Raw genomic sequence first — 14674 nt, forward strand, 5'->3', positions numbered from 1 at the left:
CTTTGAGAAACTCTACGCCACTAAAAATGAGAAACTGGAAGAAATGGATAAATTTTTTGAATCTTATAATCTTCCACAGTTGAAGGAAGAGGATGTAGCATATCTAAACATCCCCATCACTATTGATGAAATTAAAACAGTAATCAAATGTCTGCCCAAAAACAAAAGCTCAGGCCCAGATGGATTCACTAATGAATTCTTTCAAACTTTCCAAGAGGAACTACTACCAATCCTGGCAAGACTCTTTCATAAAATTGAACAAACGGAAACACTTCCAAATAGCTTTTATGAAGCCAACGTCACCTTGATACCTAAATCAAACAGAGATGCTACGAAAAAAGAAAATGACAGACCAATATAGCTGATGAATGAAGATGCAAAGATCCTCAACAAAATCCTAGCAATTAGGATTCAATGCCTCATTAAGAAGATTATCCACTACGATCAAGCAGGTGTCATTCCAGGAATGCAAGGCTGGTTTAACATCCGTAAATCTATCAACATAATACACAACATCAACAACAAGAAAAATAAAAATTACATGATCATCAATAAATGCATAGAAAGTATTTGATACGGTCCAATACCCATTCTTGATCAAAACTCTCAGCAAGATGGGAATGGAAGGAACCTTTCTCAATATAGTTAAGGCCATCTACCACAAACCAGTGGCAAATATTATCCTCAATGGAGAAAAACTAAAAGCCTTCCCTCTAAATTCTGGCACAAGACAAGGCTGTCCTCTCTCACCACTCCTATTCAACATAGCACTGGAACTACTCGCTATAGTGATTAGATAAGAAAAAGATATCAAGGGAATCCAGATAGGAAAGGAAGAAGTCAAGCTCTCACTGTTTGCAGATGACATGATACTCTACTTAGAAAACCCTAAAGACTCTACCAAAAAGCTTCTAGAAACAATAGACTCATATAGCAAGGTGGCAGGCTACAAAATTAACACACAAAAAGCAATGGCCTTTCTATACACCAATAGTAATAAGGAAGAAATGGACATTAAAAAAACAACCCCATTCACAATAGTGCCACACAAACTCAAACATCTTGGAATCAACTTGACTAAAAATGTGAAGGACCTATACAAAGAAAAATATAAAACTCTGCTCCAAGAAATATGAGAGGACACATGGAAATGAAAACACATACCCTGCTCATGGATTGGCAGGATTGACATCATCAAAATGGCAATATTCTCCAAGGCATTATACAGATTTAATGCTATCCCTCTAAAGATACCCATGACATTCTTCAAAGAAGTGGATCAGGCACTTTTGAAATTCGTTTGGAACAATAAACACCCTAGAATAGCTAAGGGAATCATTGGGAAAATGAATATGGGAGGAATGACTTTCCCCAACTTTAAACTGTACTACAAAGCAATAGTTATCAAAACAGCATGGTATTGGAATAAGGACAGGCCCTCAGATCAGTGGAATAGGCTTGAATACTCAAAAAATGTTCCCCAGACATACAATCACCTAATGTTTGATAAAGGAGAAAGAAATCCTAAATGGAGCAGGGAAAGCCTCTTCAACAAGTGGTGTTGGCACAACTGGATAGCCACTTGCAAAAAATTGAACTTAGACCGCCAGCTAACATCATGTTCTAAGGTAAAATCCAAATGGATGAACAACCTCAATATCAGACCCGAAACCATAAGATATATAGAACAACACATAGGCAAAACACTCCAGGATATTGAGACTACAAGCATACTCAAGGAGGAAACTGCACTCTCCAAGCAAGTGAAAGCAGAGATTAACAGATGGGAATATATTAAGCTGAGAAGCTTCTGCACCTCAAAGAAAATAGCACCCAGGATACAAGAGCCACCCACTGAGTGGGAGAAACTATTTACCCAATACCCATCAGATAAGGGGCTAATCTCCAAAATATACAAGGCACTGACAGAACTTTACAAGAAAAAAACATCTAATCCCATCAAAAAATGGGGAGAAGAAATGAACAGACACTTTGACAAAGAAGAAATACAAATGGCCAAAAGACACATGAAAAAATGCTCCACATCACTAATTATCAGGGAGATGCAAATCAAAAGTACTATGAGGTACCACCTCACACCCCAGATATTGGCACACATCACAAATAATGAGAACAAGCAGTGTTGGTGGGGATGTGGAGAGAAAGGAACTCTTATCCACTGCTGGTGGGAATGTCATCTATTTCAACCTTTATGGAAAGCGATATGGAGATTCCTCCAAAAACTGGAAATCGAGCTCCCATATGACCCAGCTATACCACTTCTACGAATATATCCTAGGAACACAAAAATACAATACAACACCCCCTTCATTACACCTATATTCATTGCAGCACTATTTTCCATAGCGAGACTCTGGAAACAACCAGAAGATGCCCTTCAACTGACGAATGGCTAAAGAAACTGTGGTACATATACAGAATGGAATATTATGCAGCTGTCAGGAGAGATGAAGTCATGAAATTTTCCTATACATGGAATCTCTTATGCTGAGTGAAATAATTCAGAGAGAGAGAGAGAGAGAGAGAGAGAGAGAGAGAGAAACACAGAATTGTCTCACTCATCTATGGGTTTTAAAAAAATGAAAGACATTCTTGCAATAATAATTCTCAGACACAAAAGAGAAAAGAGCTGGATGTTACATCTCACCTCAGGAAGCTCACCACAAAGAGTGATGAGTTTAGTTAGAGAAATAACTACATTTTGAACTGTCCTAATAATGAGAATTTATGAGGGAAATGGAAAGCCTGTCTAGAGTACAGGCAGGGGAGTACAGGAGGGAGATTTGGGACATTGGTGATGGGAATGCTGCACTGGTGATGGGTGGTGTTCTTTACATGACTGAAACCCAAACACAATCATGTATGTAATCAAGGTGTTTAAATAAAATATGTAAAAAAAGAAAATTTAAGTTATATTACTAATTCTCTGATTATATCGTATGATTATGTATTATATTATAATATTAAAATATTTTTATAAATATAATGTAAGCTATAATTATAATATAAATAATTATATCACTAAAAAATCCAAAATAATCCATTTGAAATATAAAACATAATATAAAGTAGGAGACTAGGAGAAGTCATTTGTAAGATGACATCAAGCTATCAACCTCAAACAAAGATATTCTCCCAACTTCACCCTTCCCTAAACCTCTTCGTTTGATATGTAATAGTCCACTGAATAGTACTTTTGTTTTTCTCTGGACCTTCTGCCTCCTGGTATGGGGAATTGATTTTAACAAAGAAGGAGGAGTTCTGACTTGTTGGCAGAGGAGAGAGCATGAGGCAAAAGGACACAGACACCATCATCATCTTTTCCTGACTGGCTTGATTGATTATTTCTTCACCGATATCCTGTTCCTTCAGACCCATCTGCTTAAGGGATTAGAAATACAGCACATGGAGCTGAAGAGATAGCATAGAGGTAAGGCATTTGCCTTTTATGCAGAAGGATGGTGGTTCGAATCCTGGCATCCCATATGGTCCCCTGTGCGTGCCAGGGGCGATTTCTGAGCATAGAGCCAGGAGTAACACCTGAGCACTGCTGGGTGTGACCCAAAAACAAAAAAATACAGCATGTAAGGTGATCTCACAACTTGTGTATTTTTATTTTACAGTTTATTTTACAGCCTCTCTAACATCTGATAGACTCGTTTATCACAAAAGGTCTAAAATGATCGACCAGACAGTGAAATAGCACTGAACCATAGAAGAAATAGTCAGAAGAATCAAAATCTGCACTAAGATGAGAGGTGTTGTCTCAACACACAAGTACAACAAGGAAAGCATTGTAGCAGAGATCCTTGTAGATCCCTTTTTGGTTTGATATTTTATCCAATTTTTAAGTTACAAATTAATTGTTAAATGTTTTAAGTCCCCTCCAGCCCTTGTTCATCTCATTGTTGCTGGCATTGTAGTGTTGAAGATACTCACTGTGGTACACACACTTGTTCAGCTTTGAGTTATCCAAGGGCCATGAGTCAGGGTACAGACTCCTACTCAGACATGGTGTTCACTGATGGTTTTGTTCCTTAAGTTGCAGTGCTTGTACATGTGCTTCTAGGAGTCACAGTCTTAGTTGAGGTACCTGTGGTGCTCATATATGGGATTCTCAGGGGTTACACTTTCTGTCCATAGTACTTACATTTCTGGTCATTGTATCATTGTATTCAGCAGGGGTCATCCCCTCTTTGTGGTGCTCACACACAACTGACTGAGTGTGGTGAGCAATCACTTACATTGCTGGGGATCATCAATGGCAGAGCAGCCAGGATCATGCCCAATCCATGTGCACACTAGAGATTTGAACACATGATCATGTGTTTACAAGGCAGATGTTCTAAGCTGTTGTGCTATTCCTCCAGAACTGCACTACAGCTAATTTAAGAGGTGAAAGGAAGAGCCACAGAGAAAGTGTGGGGCTTAAAACATATGCTTTGCATGTAGGCAGCCTTGGCACCATCCAGAACTTTTAGGTGTGTCCCTAAAGATCCTAGAGCACTGTCCTGAGCAAGCCAGGGTGGCCCCCCAAAAAAACACAATGCATACCAAGTGAAATGTCCTCTGCTTGCTCTGTTTCTGTTTCCAACAGGATGTAGGGAGGGGAGAGAAAAGGCAAACTAACAGCCTGTCCTTCCAACTTCAATGAAGCTCCAAAGAAAGCACTTGGGCCAGCTTGGCTGGGGCAGGTAGAGATATGGACCCTAACTGCCAACATCCATGGCAAACCACAGGGATAAAAACTCTCTTCTTCTGGGAGTTACACATCCAGCTACATTCACACATTCTTCACCTTGCTCTTGTTCCCAAGGCAAAGGGATCTGATCTGGGGGATACAACAATATGAATTTTAACCTATGCTGAGAAAATTACCATTTTCTGGTATAAAGTCACACCCTTAATTAAGTGATGCCCCAGAGACTTCTGCCTTCACAGCTTCACAGAAATGCCATAAAACTCAGAAAGATCTGAACCTCAGAGCCCATCTTCGACCACCCATGGGAGACTGTGTTGATGACTGCCATGCAAAAGTACCTGAACCCCATGAACCCCAGCGTGGTGGGCATGGGCGTGCTAGGCAGGAATGTTTATGCCTTGGGGAAGCTGCACAGCCTGCTCCTCTCAGCATTGAGTGAGGCCTGCCAGCTATTGTCAAGTCTCTTACTGGTGCAGCAAGAACCAAAACATACATGCAAGAACATTCTGTAGTTAACCCTGCTGAAAAAACAATGGAGCTGAAACCCACCAATATTTCATTTACAAATATGGTGAAATACAAATATAGATGAAAGACATATACAAACCACATCCTCAACACCCAGAAAAAAACGATTCTCATGCAAGAAGCCATCATCGATGTGAAGGGCGTCAGTCTCAGCAGCTGCCTTGAAGGCTTGATGGTGACCACCATCTCCTCAAATGCCAGCAAAGACCGTGAAGCAGTGAAATGGGTCATTCATAATTAACTGTTGCGACTGAAGAATTGACAGCTTTGGTAAGAGGCAGCATTAGAACGCCCACGATGACCATGGTGTTTGCAGAGAAATGATAATCAGCCATTGCAGTGTTTTCCCTGAGCTTCAGCAAACTGGTGATGATTTTTATTTGCTGTTTGAGAAATACAAACTATGATGTAGTTTTAAAAAAAGAAATTTCTAATAAGCTGAACCAAGTTTATGTGACTTCTTATCAATACAAAGTGATCAGGGCTTCTAACTAAAAAGGGACTGTCCATTAGTATTGCTAAAATTACCATTTTGATTTTGAGGATTCCCAAGTGTTTACTGTAAAAATGTAGCAATTTCTTTACAACCAAGATTGGCTTTGGCATGCCATATCTCCCGAGGGAAAATTGTCATAAGGCTTTCCACTCCCGGGAAGTCTCCCCAGCTTTGGAGCAAGGCAAAAGAGGCCTAGCCACCTCTTCATCCACCCATTTTCCTGCCTCAGGAAGGATCGAGCTAGCTCATGGGAGCTCACTGTAAATGAAGAAAATGTCTGATCTAAACACATTTGTCTAAGATTTGCTCTTCTGTAAATCACTATTGAAAACCAATGTTTTGATTTGGTACTGAAAATGATCTCATTGGAGTGAAAAATGATCGTTGTGGTATAAAAACATGACCCAAACAAAAAGAATGATTTTATTGTATTAAAAAAGTACTTTGTTGATTTACCAAAGTGTTGTAACTTAGTAAAGTTATTGCCTTCCTTGGATTTATACTTTATGATTTAATATGCTGTACCTTGGGTTGGTTATGTTAACTGAAAAAAATAGTCATTACCAGAAAAAAAATTCAGAATAAAAAAAGATGCACAGAAATGCAAGATTCTCCATAAGCTCCTAATGAAATCTTGGTTGCCTCCAAAACTGCAGGAATGTATCATAACCCTCACACCCTGCTGCCATTCCAAACGTGTCTTATTATTCTGCCAGTATTGTAAATATCTGCATTAGCTGTGTGAAGGTGGCCTGACATTTCCTGTCATTCAGCCCCACCCCTAATGGAATATTGGGAGATGGAAAACGAGCCATAGGAGCTAGTTTTATGTCTTGCTAGTCATTCAGATGTGAATGAGTACAAAGAAAATGATGAGTAGAAATAAAACTCACTCCTGTGAAGCAAGCTCTCCTCTAAGCCATATTTGTTTCATTATTGACACATACTCAATTTTGGATCCAGACATGATTTTTCTTGTGCTGACCTCCCTGTGGGAGAGAATTTCTGAAGGAGGGAGCACCCTCCTGCTCTGAATTATTCATTCCAAAGGTTCACCTCTCCACCACCCCAAGATCCGTGTCTCTGCCCTCCCACCTGAATCAGCTCCTGGCAAGGGCATGGTAGGATGAGAAACCAGGTCCCTACATGCTTCATGTACCTCTGCATATCTTTTCACACTTTAGATTTGTTCCACCTCAGCCCACTTCACACTTACCAGCCCACCTAACCTGGTGCCTGATATCCCAATCTTCAATCTCCTCCTCCTCACCAGCTCATTCACCACCGAGCTGGCACAGCCATAAAAAATCTTGCCCTGGACTTACAGACCCCATTTGAAGAGCCAGGCATCTGCAGCCTTTCCAGACTTCCAAGTACCCCAAATGTTGACCTTTATGTATAAAGGCTCTTACTGTATATTGGTCCTCCTTATTTTGGGGGAGGAATTGGGTGAGTTTGGAGGCCACAATCAGCTGTGCTCAGGGATTACTCATGATAGTACTCAGAGGGACATATATGGTGCCTAGATCAAACAAAGTCAGCTGTGAACTAGGCAAGTGGCTGCATCCCTGTATTATGCCTTCTGTCCACATTTGTCAGCTTGATTCAATTTTTCAATACTAATTCCTTTCAAATGCTTATCATAAACAACTCAAATTTTTGTTTTAACTTATTTGAACTGAATCTCCCCTAAAAAACAGAACTTCTGTAAAAATTCTAATCTTAAATTCTAATAAAGCATTGATAGAAATACTGTTTTCTCCAGGAAACTTTCCCAGTAACTACAAGTAAAAATATTTGTGCTCACTTTTTCTCTATTATCCCTCTTTCTCTTCCTTTCTCTGCCATGTCTCTCTCTGTATTCTGTCTTTGTCTCTCTCTATCTGTCTCTCTCTCCCTCTCTCTCTCTCTCTCTCTCTCTCACACACACACACACACACACACACACACACACACACATCTCCCCCAACTTTCTCTATCCACAGCACTTCTGTGGAGCTTGGAATGCTTTATGACTCAGATCTAGGCTAGAGCATTACTTTATATGCAATAACACCCTCTACCAGAGAGCAATGCTTTGGAGATATCAGTGCCTAAATGTGTGCCTCACCAGTATTAAACAAATAAAAGACTCTGTTTCTTCTTCCATACTCTCATTTGACTCTGCAACTCACACAGTACGAGGCTGAAGGAAGAACTGAAGGAGAAAGCAAAGATACAGTCTATTCTACCCCTCCCAGCTAACTTATTCTGTCTCTAATGTGCTGAATGATAGGAAGTAAAAAAAAAAAATTCAAGGCCATATATCTTGGCAACTGAGGTATAAAAAAGAGAAAACAGCACTTTTCACATTTTCTTATCCCATAAATCCCTCCTCGTGGTGATTCCAACACTGCTGGCTCCACGTTTTAAAGAATATACTGGAACAGAACAAAAATATTTCTATTTCTAATGGCAGAGTAGATTTCATCCTCTATTGACCAGACTAGAAGAGGCTCAGTGTGGTCAGAGTAGCTGCCTTCTTCCCAAAGCTGCTCCTGCTCCAATGGCCACACACATTCCCTCATCTTTCAGCACCTAAAAGAGGTGCTAGGTTGAGTCCATCCCACAATCATCCTTAGTGCTGATACTTTCAGAAGACATAAAGCTCCATAAATTTGGGGCCAGAGAGATAGTATGGAGGTAAGGCATTTGCCTTGCATGCAGAAGGATGGTGGTTCGAATTCCGGCATCCCATATGGTCCCCCGAGCCTGCTAGGAATGATTTCTATGCGTAGAGCCAGGAGTAACCCCTGAGCACTGCTGGGCATGACCCAAAATTCAAAACAAAACAAAACAAACAAAAAACAACAAAACAACAACAAAACACACACACAAGAAACTTCATAAATTTATGAAGACATAAATCCTCAATGAGCTGAACCCAAGGCTACTGCTCCATGGGAGCTTGCCCTTCCCCTTCTGCCACAGAGAAAGTTCTCAGCCAACAGCTATACAACTGAGGGCAAAGGGCTCTATTTAAGTAGAAGCGCCAGTAGGTGGCCTCCACTTCACAGCCAGTGAGCCAGGGCAGACTGGCAAAGACAAGCACTGAACATGTCCCGGCAGGGAACTTTCAAGGTCCTAGAACTACACACAACCCAAAGCCAGTCACTGAGGCCCATCCAAGGTCCCAGAACCACACATGACCCAAAATCGGTCACTGAAGCCCACCCAAGACCGTGGCCTCACACACAGCCCAGAGAGCTGGTGTTTGGGGCATGGTAGAGAACAGCTCATCAACCTCGGGCTAGGTCAACCCCACTTTCCTCTCATGCACAGTGTTCTGGGAATGCTTTGGAAAGGTGCTCTCCTCAAATCTAGTACAGAGTCGGGGTTCCGTGGCATTCACTCCCTCCTCACCCCCAGGTCTCTGTGGGCTCAGCCCATGACTAAGAAAAGATGGTGACCCAGCTAGAACAGGGGCTTCAACAGCTGTGAGACTGTTCAGAAATGGAGTTCGGAGGTACATGCCATCCCCTGCAGCCAGATTGGTGAAAAATTTATCAGTGAGGGCAGAGTCGGGCTCTGGAACTCGCAGCCCTGTGCTGACACCTCGGAGAGGGGGGCAACAGCTGCGCTAATGTGGAACCAGCAATGCTGGACTTTCCACAAGGAGGCTGCTGCCCTTCCCACTCACCACACAGGCCCTGGGTGCACTGTGGTAGGGCTGGCCCCAAGGCCTGACTTTGGGGTTTGTCCCAAACCTCAGGGTAGGCATCTTTTGCAAAATGGACCTCTATGTAGGATTCCTCTGCCTGCTAACAGTGATTAAGCAAGGTGCTCAGGCTCACACCAACCCCCATGTGGCAAATTTGAGCATTAAACCAACACACTCTCCCCTCCTGGGAGCAAAGAACAGCAAATGGGAGTGTGGCCTGCACCTACAGGAGCTTTGAGAACACTTGCAGGAACCCCAAAACCCCCAAAGCTAATGGGAAGAGCTGCGTAGCAACACTGTTAAGAGTCAGGCTATAGAGAGAGGACAAGTGAAGAAATAATGGGAAAGCCATGAGAGGTGGATAACTGCTCAGGCAGGGCGTGCCTGCCATCTTTGACACTGGGCACAGCCTGGTGTGTGGGGCAGAGGTGCAGGCAGCACTGGAGCCCCCGACCCCTGCTTATACCCCATGCCCACCACAGGCACATTTTCCCTATGTAGCACTGAACAAATCTCAGTAGCCAAAGACAATTCCAGCAGCAGAGAAAGCCCACTTCTCAATCTCAGAAACTCATTGGAGAGATGAGTTGATGCTCTTCAACATTTTTTTAACTGTAAGAAGCCCAGTTTGGTCTTACTCCTAGTTTCATTGTAATTTGGACAACTCTGTCAAGTCAAAAGTTATCAGTATATTCTAGAAATTTTATCTCAGCTCTTAAGTATATTTCAAGTAGCAATTACTGATCATTTGAAGAAAGGAACTAGCTCCACTCTTCCAATTTACTGTCCTGATTCTTTCAATACCATATGTAGAATAAGCCATCTTTCCCCTGCTGCCAGATTGGTGAAAAATCCATTGACAATCGATATCTGAGTATATTTTTGAGTCCTGTATTCCATTCCATTGACCTCCAGTTCTTCTCTATATGCTTGGTAATTGAAACTGTAATGAGCCTGAAAATAGGTTGTCTAAGAATTCTTGGGTCTTTCTTTGCTACAGATTTTTACCTATTTACAATCCTTTGCATTTGAGTACTAAATGTAGAATGGGCTAACTACAAAGAAAGACCTGCTAGGATGTTACCTGAATCTGAAGATAAAAAGTCAACTTTAGAATTTCTGGAAACATAATGAAAGACTCTACTCTAGGCTTTATCGTAGGAGCAGTGCAAAAACCAAGACCACCAACTACAGAAGATTGATTACAACAACAGCGATGGAACAGAGCTTCTAGAACCATAAAGAAAGACTCTATCCCAGGCTTCATCCTGTGACCTGTGCAAATACCAAAATCTCTAGTTACAGAGGCCTGACTTTATCATCCACAGCTGAGCGGAAAGTTTCCTGGCACCATAAAAAGACCTGGGAGTGTGAAAAAGGGTGTGTATGGAGCCTGTAGTTATTCCCATGACAGTATGCTTCAAGGGCAAAGAAACCCTGTATCTTTTAGGCCAAGGGAATACCCTTTCTAATCTCCCCAATATTTACAGTGCCTATGCAAAAAAAGCACAACTTATTTTTTTTCTTTTTATTTTGTGCTCGTGGTAATTGTTTGGTTGTTGTCTTTATTGCTGTGGTGCTTTTTTGTAGTCACTGGTTTTGGTTTTTTGGTTTGATTTTTGTTTTCTGTTGTTTTTTGTTTCTGTTTTTTGCATTTTTTATCTTTTTATTATGTTTTTCTTCTTTTTTCCCCTTTCTTCTTTTAAATCAATATTTATAACCTCCTTCTGGTTTTTAGTTTGTTTATTTTTTGTTTTCTTTCTTTTCTTTTTTCTTTTTTTTCAAAACAGAAACCACAAAACTTGGATCATCTTGTCCTGCTTCATAAATTGAGGGGGGGGGGGGAATGGATGATACCAGACCAAACAGTCAAATGAACATTGAGTAGAAATAAAAAAAAACTATCAGACTTAAACACCAAATACAAAGTCAACAACAACCAGACCAAACAGTCAAATGAACATTGAGTAGAAATAAAAAAAACTATCAGATTTAAACACCAAATACATAGTCAACAACAACAGAATCTACAACAAGCTATACACAGAGGGGACCAGTAATACTAGCAACCGGGGGTGGGGGGGCAGCAAAAGAAGAGGATATGTGATGCATGCTAGGAACAGGGGTGGAGGGAGGACAACAGTGGTGATGGGAATGTCCCTGATTCAATGTCTCTATGTACCTTAAATATTACTGTGAATGACTTGTAATTCACTTTGGTCACAATAAAAATAATCTTAAAAATAAATAAATAAAAATTGCTTTAAAAAGTCAGCTCTAACTATAAGTCCCCTTGGAGTTAGGGGCTTTCAGTGATCCCTGAGTTGACTGTCCTGCTCCCCTGGCAGCCCACTCTCTGCCTCCTCCAGTAGCCTGACAGTGTTTTGGGACATGACCAAGCCTTCTTATGTTGCTCACTCCAGAGAAACCCGTTGTTTCTCAAGTACTGGTTTCAATGTACTAAACACCCAGTTCCACATTCCTATTCTCCTCCCCAGCCTAAGCAGACTGGCAGACATTTTCAGAGCCTAGTTCTTCCTCTGTTTGACCTGGGAAGCTTTTCCCAGCTGGTGTTCTATTCTGCTGCCATTGAGCAGATGTGGATTCTCTGCAGATCTTAGAGTAGCAGCCCAGAAGGCTATAGAAAACAGGAACCCACAAACAAGCTTCTAGGTAAGCTTCTGTCTCAGGCCACAGGTTGCTGGCACATTATTTTAGGAGAATATCAAGGAGAAATATTATGCCTAGAAATGGCTTCAACATCTGTTTCAGTCTCTGCTCTAGCCCCCTCAAAGGCATAAGGAGGGAGAATCATCTTGTTACATGAGCAAACACTGCTCTATTCCAAGTGGGTTAAGTATATGCAGCAGCAACACAAGTGGGTCTGGGAGATGATGAACAGAAGATGCTTTGTTGGAGCAGTGCAATGCTATATCCCCAACAAAAAACTTCCATGAAGAGACTCTCTGCTGAGGTGTGACTACATCAGCCAGGCAAGAATCTCTGAGTTAGTTCTCTGGCTCTCAGGCAGTTTTTCCAGCCATGAGGCAATACCTTGTCAAACCATGTGCCCTCTGAGGCTGGGCATGTGCCCATCTCATCTGCCAGCCCTGATTTTAGTACAGCCACCAGCATATACTTAGCCATGAACCAATCACCATCAGCTTGTTCACTGCACACTTACTTGTACAATTGAACTGTACATGGATAGACACACTCATGTAGGTGCAATGGACCACCAGAGACATGAGGGCTGAGCTGAGGTCAGAGCATTGACACAGGAGCTTGGCTCTGAGCATCTGCTCGAGGGTGCACCATGCACCAACGCTGAGGAACACTTGGCTCTGAAGAGCTGTGGGTGGGGTGGTAGGAGTGAGTGTACCAGCTCTGATGATGGCTGAATGAGAAAGTGTTCAGAGGGATCCAGCCTCAGGGAAGCTATAAATACACAAAGAAAACAGCAGCTGCAGAGAAAAAAGTTGAGCTATGTTGGGACTGGAGTAATAACAGAGCAGGTAGGGCATATGATTTACATGTGGCCAATCTGGGTTTGATCCTCAGAGTCCTATATGGTCCCCCAAGCCTGCCAGGAGTAATTTCTGAGCAAAGAGTCAGGAGTATCTTCTGGGAACCACTGGGTATGGCCCCAAAACTGGAAAAAAAATAGTGGTTCTACGGAACTGGGGAACTTCCACAGAAAGGCTTCTCTGCCTACGTGAATTTAAAATCAACACTCATAGCATCTTCAGTCACATCACAAACTTACTTAGAAGCCACGGTCATAAATCTGAATCTTGGGCAAACAAGTTCCACAGGACTCAGAGCAGTTTCTTCCAGGCTCTCCTGGCCCATGGAGACAATTTGTAATCATTTTACTGAAAGGTAACAGGAGAAAGGCATTAGAGTGTTGTGATAGCAACTGCAAGGTTTCAGCTCCAACACCCATGAGCCAGGATTTTAAATCACAACGAAGCCACTAAGATAGTATGATAAGGAATCAACCTCTACTGTCATTCCTGTTAATTCTTGAATGCAACTTGCTTTCCTCCCACTATAAATTAACCTGTCATTCCTGATGTGAATGTTTGAGAAATCCAAGCATTCAATCTTGAATTCAGATGGAATCACAGTAGAACTTCACTCCTTATTCCATCTTCATTCTCATCATTCCGTTTGAACTACGTTCCAATACACGAGGCTCTTCCAGTATCTCAACAGCCACGATATGTCCAATCACAAAATCCTCTTCGATAGAACCCTCTCTGAATGCCAGACTATAAATAGAGCTATACTATCTAGCCAGACTTAGCAAACAAAAGTACAAGTTACATTTAAATTTGAGGTGAATAAACTATTATCTTAGCCCATATGTAACACATTGCATACTTACAGGTCAGATATGACTGGGCAAGAACCCCGATTTTATAACTCAGTAGCTGGAAGGATCTGGAAGCAACAGCTTTTCTGAATTCCAAGTGCAAGTCTCTCCCTCTGATCTAGGTGCCACTTGGCAGGGATATCCTGGCCTGGACTTCTTTGCTGGTGACAGGATGCTGCTATCTCCACCTGGGTCCTGTGCCTCACCAGCTCAGCCCCTTATCTGCTCCCTAGCTCAAAGGCTCTGGGGAAGGGAGTTAGTCCTCACAGCTCGAAGTCCCCCTGGGGAAAGTAGCAAGGACCAAGGGTCTATCTCAGATACAAGTGCCTCGGCCAGGACTAGACAATAGGGGCCAGGGGAAGAGAGGAATACTGTCAGCCTGTAGGATCTGCAGCCCACGTCATAGAGTCTTAGGTGGGCTGACATTGGTAGGCAAGCTTCTGGGATTCCAGGTTCAAGAGAGGGGAGACCAGAACAACGGAGACCTAAGTATAGAGGCCAACGGCAGGGGTCAGGAGAGGATGTCCAAGCAATGTTTATGGGAAAGTCATCTCGAGGGGGTTAAGGAAGGGTATTTGGGTCGGGACCAACAATGCTCAGGGGCTACTCCAGGCTCTGTGCTCAGCAGTGACTTTGCTTGAACGCAGAGGAACAATAGATGATGCTGGGGATTGGGGTCAGGGGTCACTCTGAGCATAGAACTCAGACTAGTCCCTGAGTTCTACCAGGAGTGTCCCAGCCCTCTCCTGTCTGAAATCAGTCACCTTGTGAACTTTTCCATTGGAGACGACCGCGACAGTGGAGTCGCTCCTCACCTCAGCCGCTCAGGCCTGCGCTGACTCCTAGTCA

General features: G+C 42.3%; 1 protein-coding gene and 1 pseudogene across 2 annotated transcripts in view; one reads left to right on the plus strand and one right to left on the minus strand.

The window, feature by feature from the left end:
* PPP3CA (protein phosphatase 3 catalytic subunit alpha) overlaps nucleotides 1-14674 on the minus strand; it is a 1090725-nt gene that overhangs the window by 898693 nt on the left and 177358 nt on the right. The window lies entirely within an intron of this gene.
* Nucleotides 4936-5575, plus strand: LOC126027541 (PRELI domain containing protein 3B-like; annotated as a pseudogene).

This window comes from Suncus etruscus, chromosome 14 (assembly GCF_024139225.1).
Source record: "Suncus etruscus isolate mSunEtr1 chromosome 14, mSunEtr1.pri.cur, whole genome shotgun sequence".
In the NCBI taxonomy this organism is placed as follows: Eukaryota; Metazoa; Chordata; class Mammalia; order Eulipotyphla; family Soricidae; genus Suncus; species Suncus etruscus.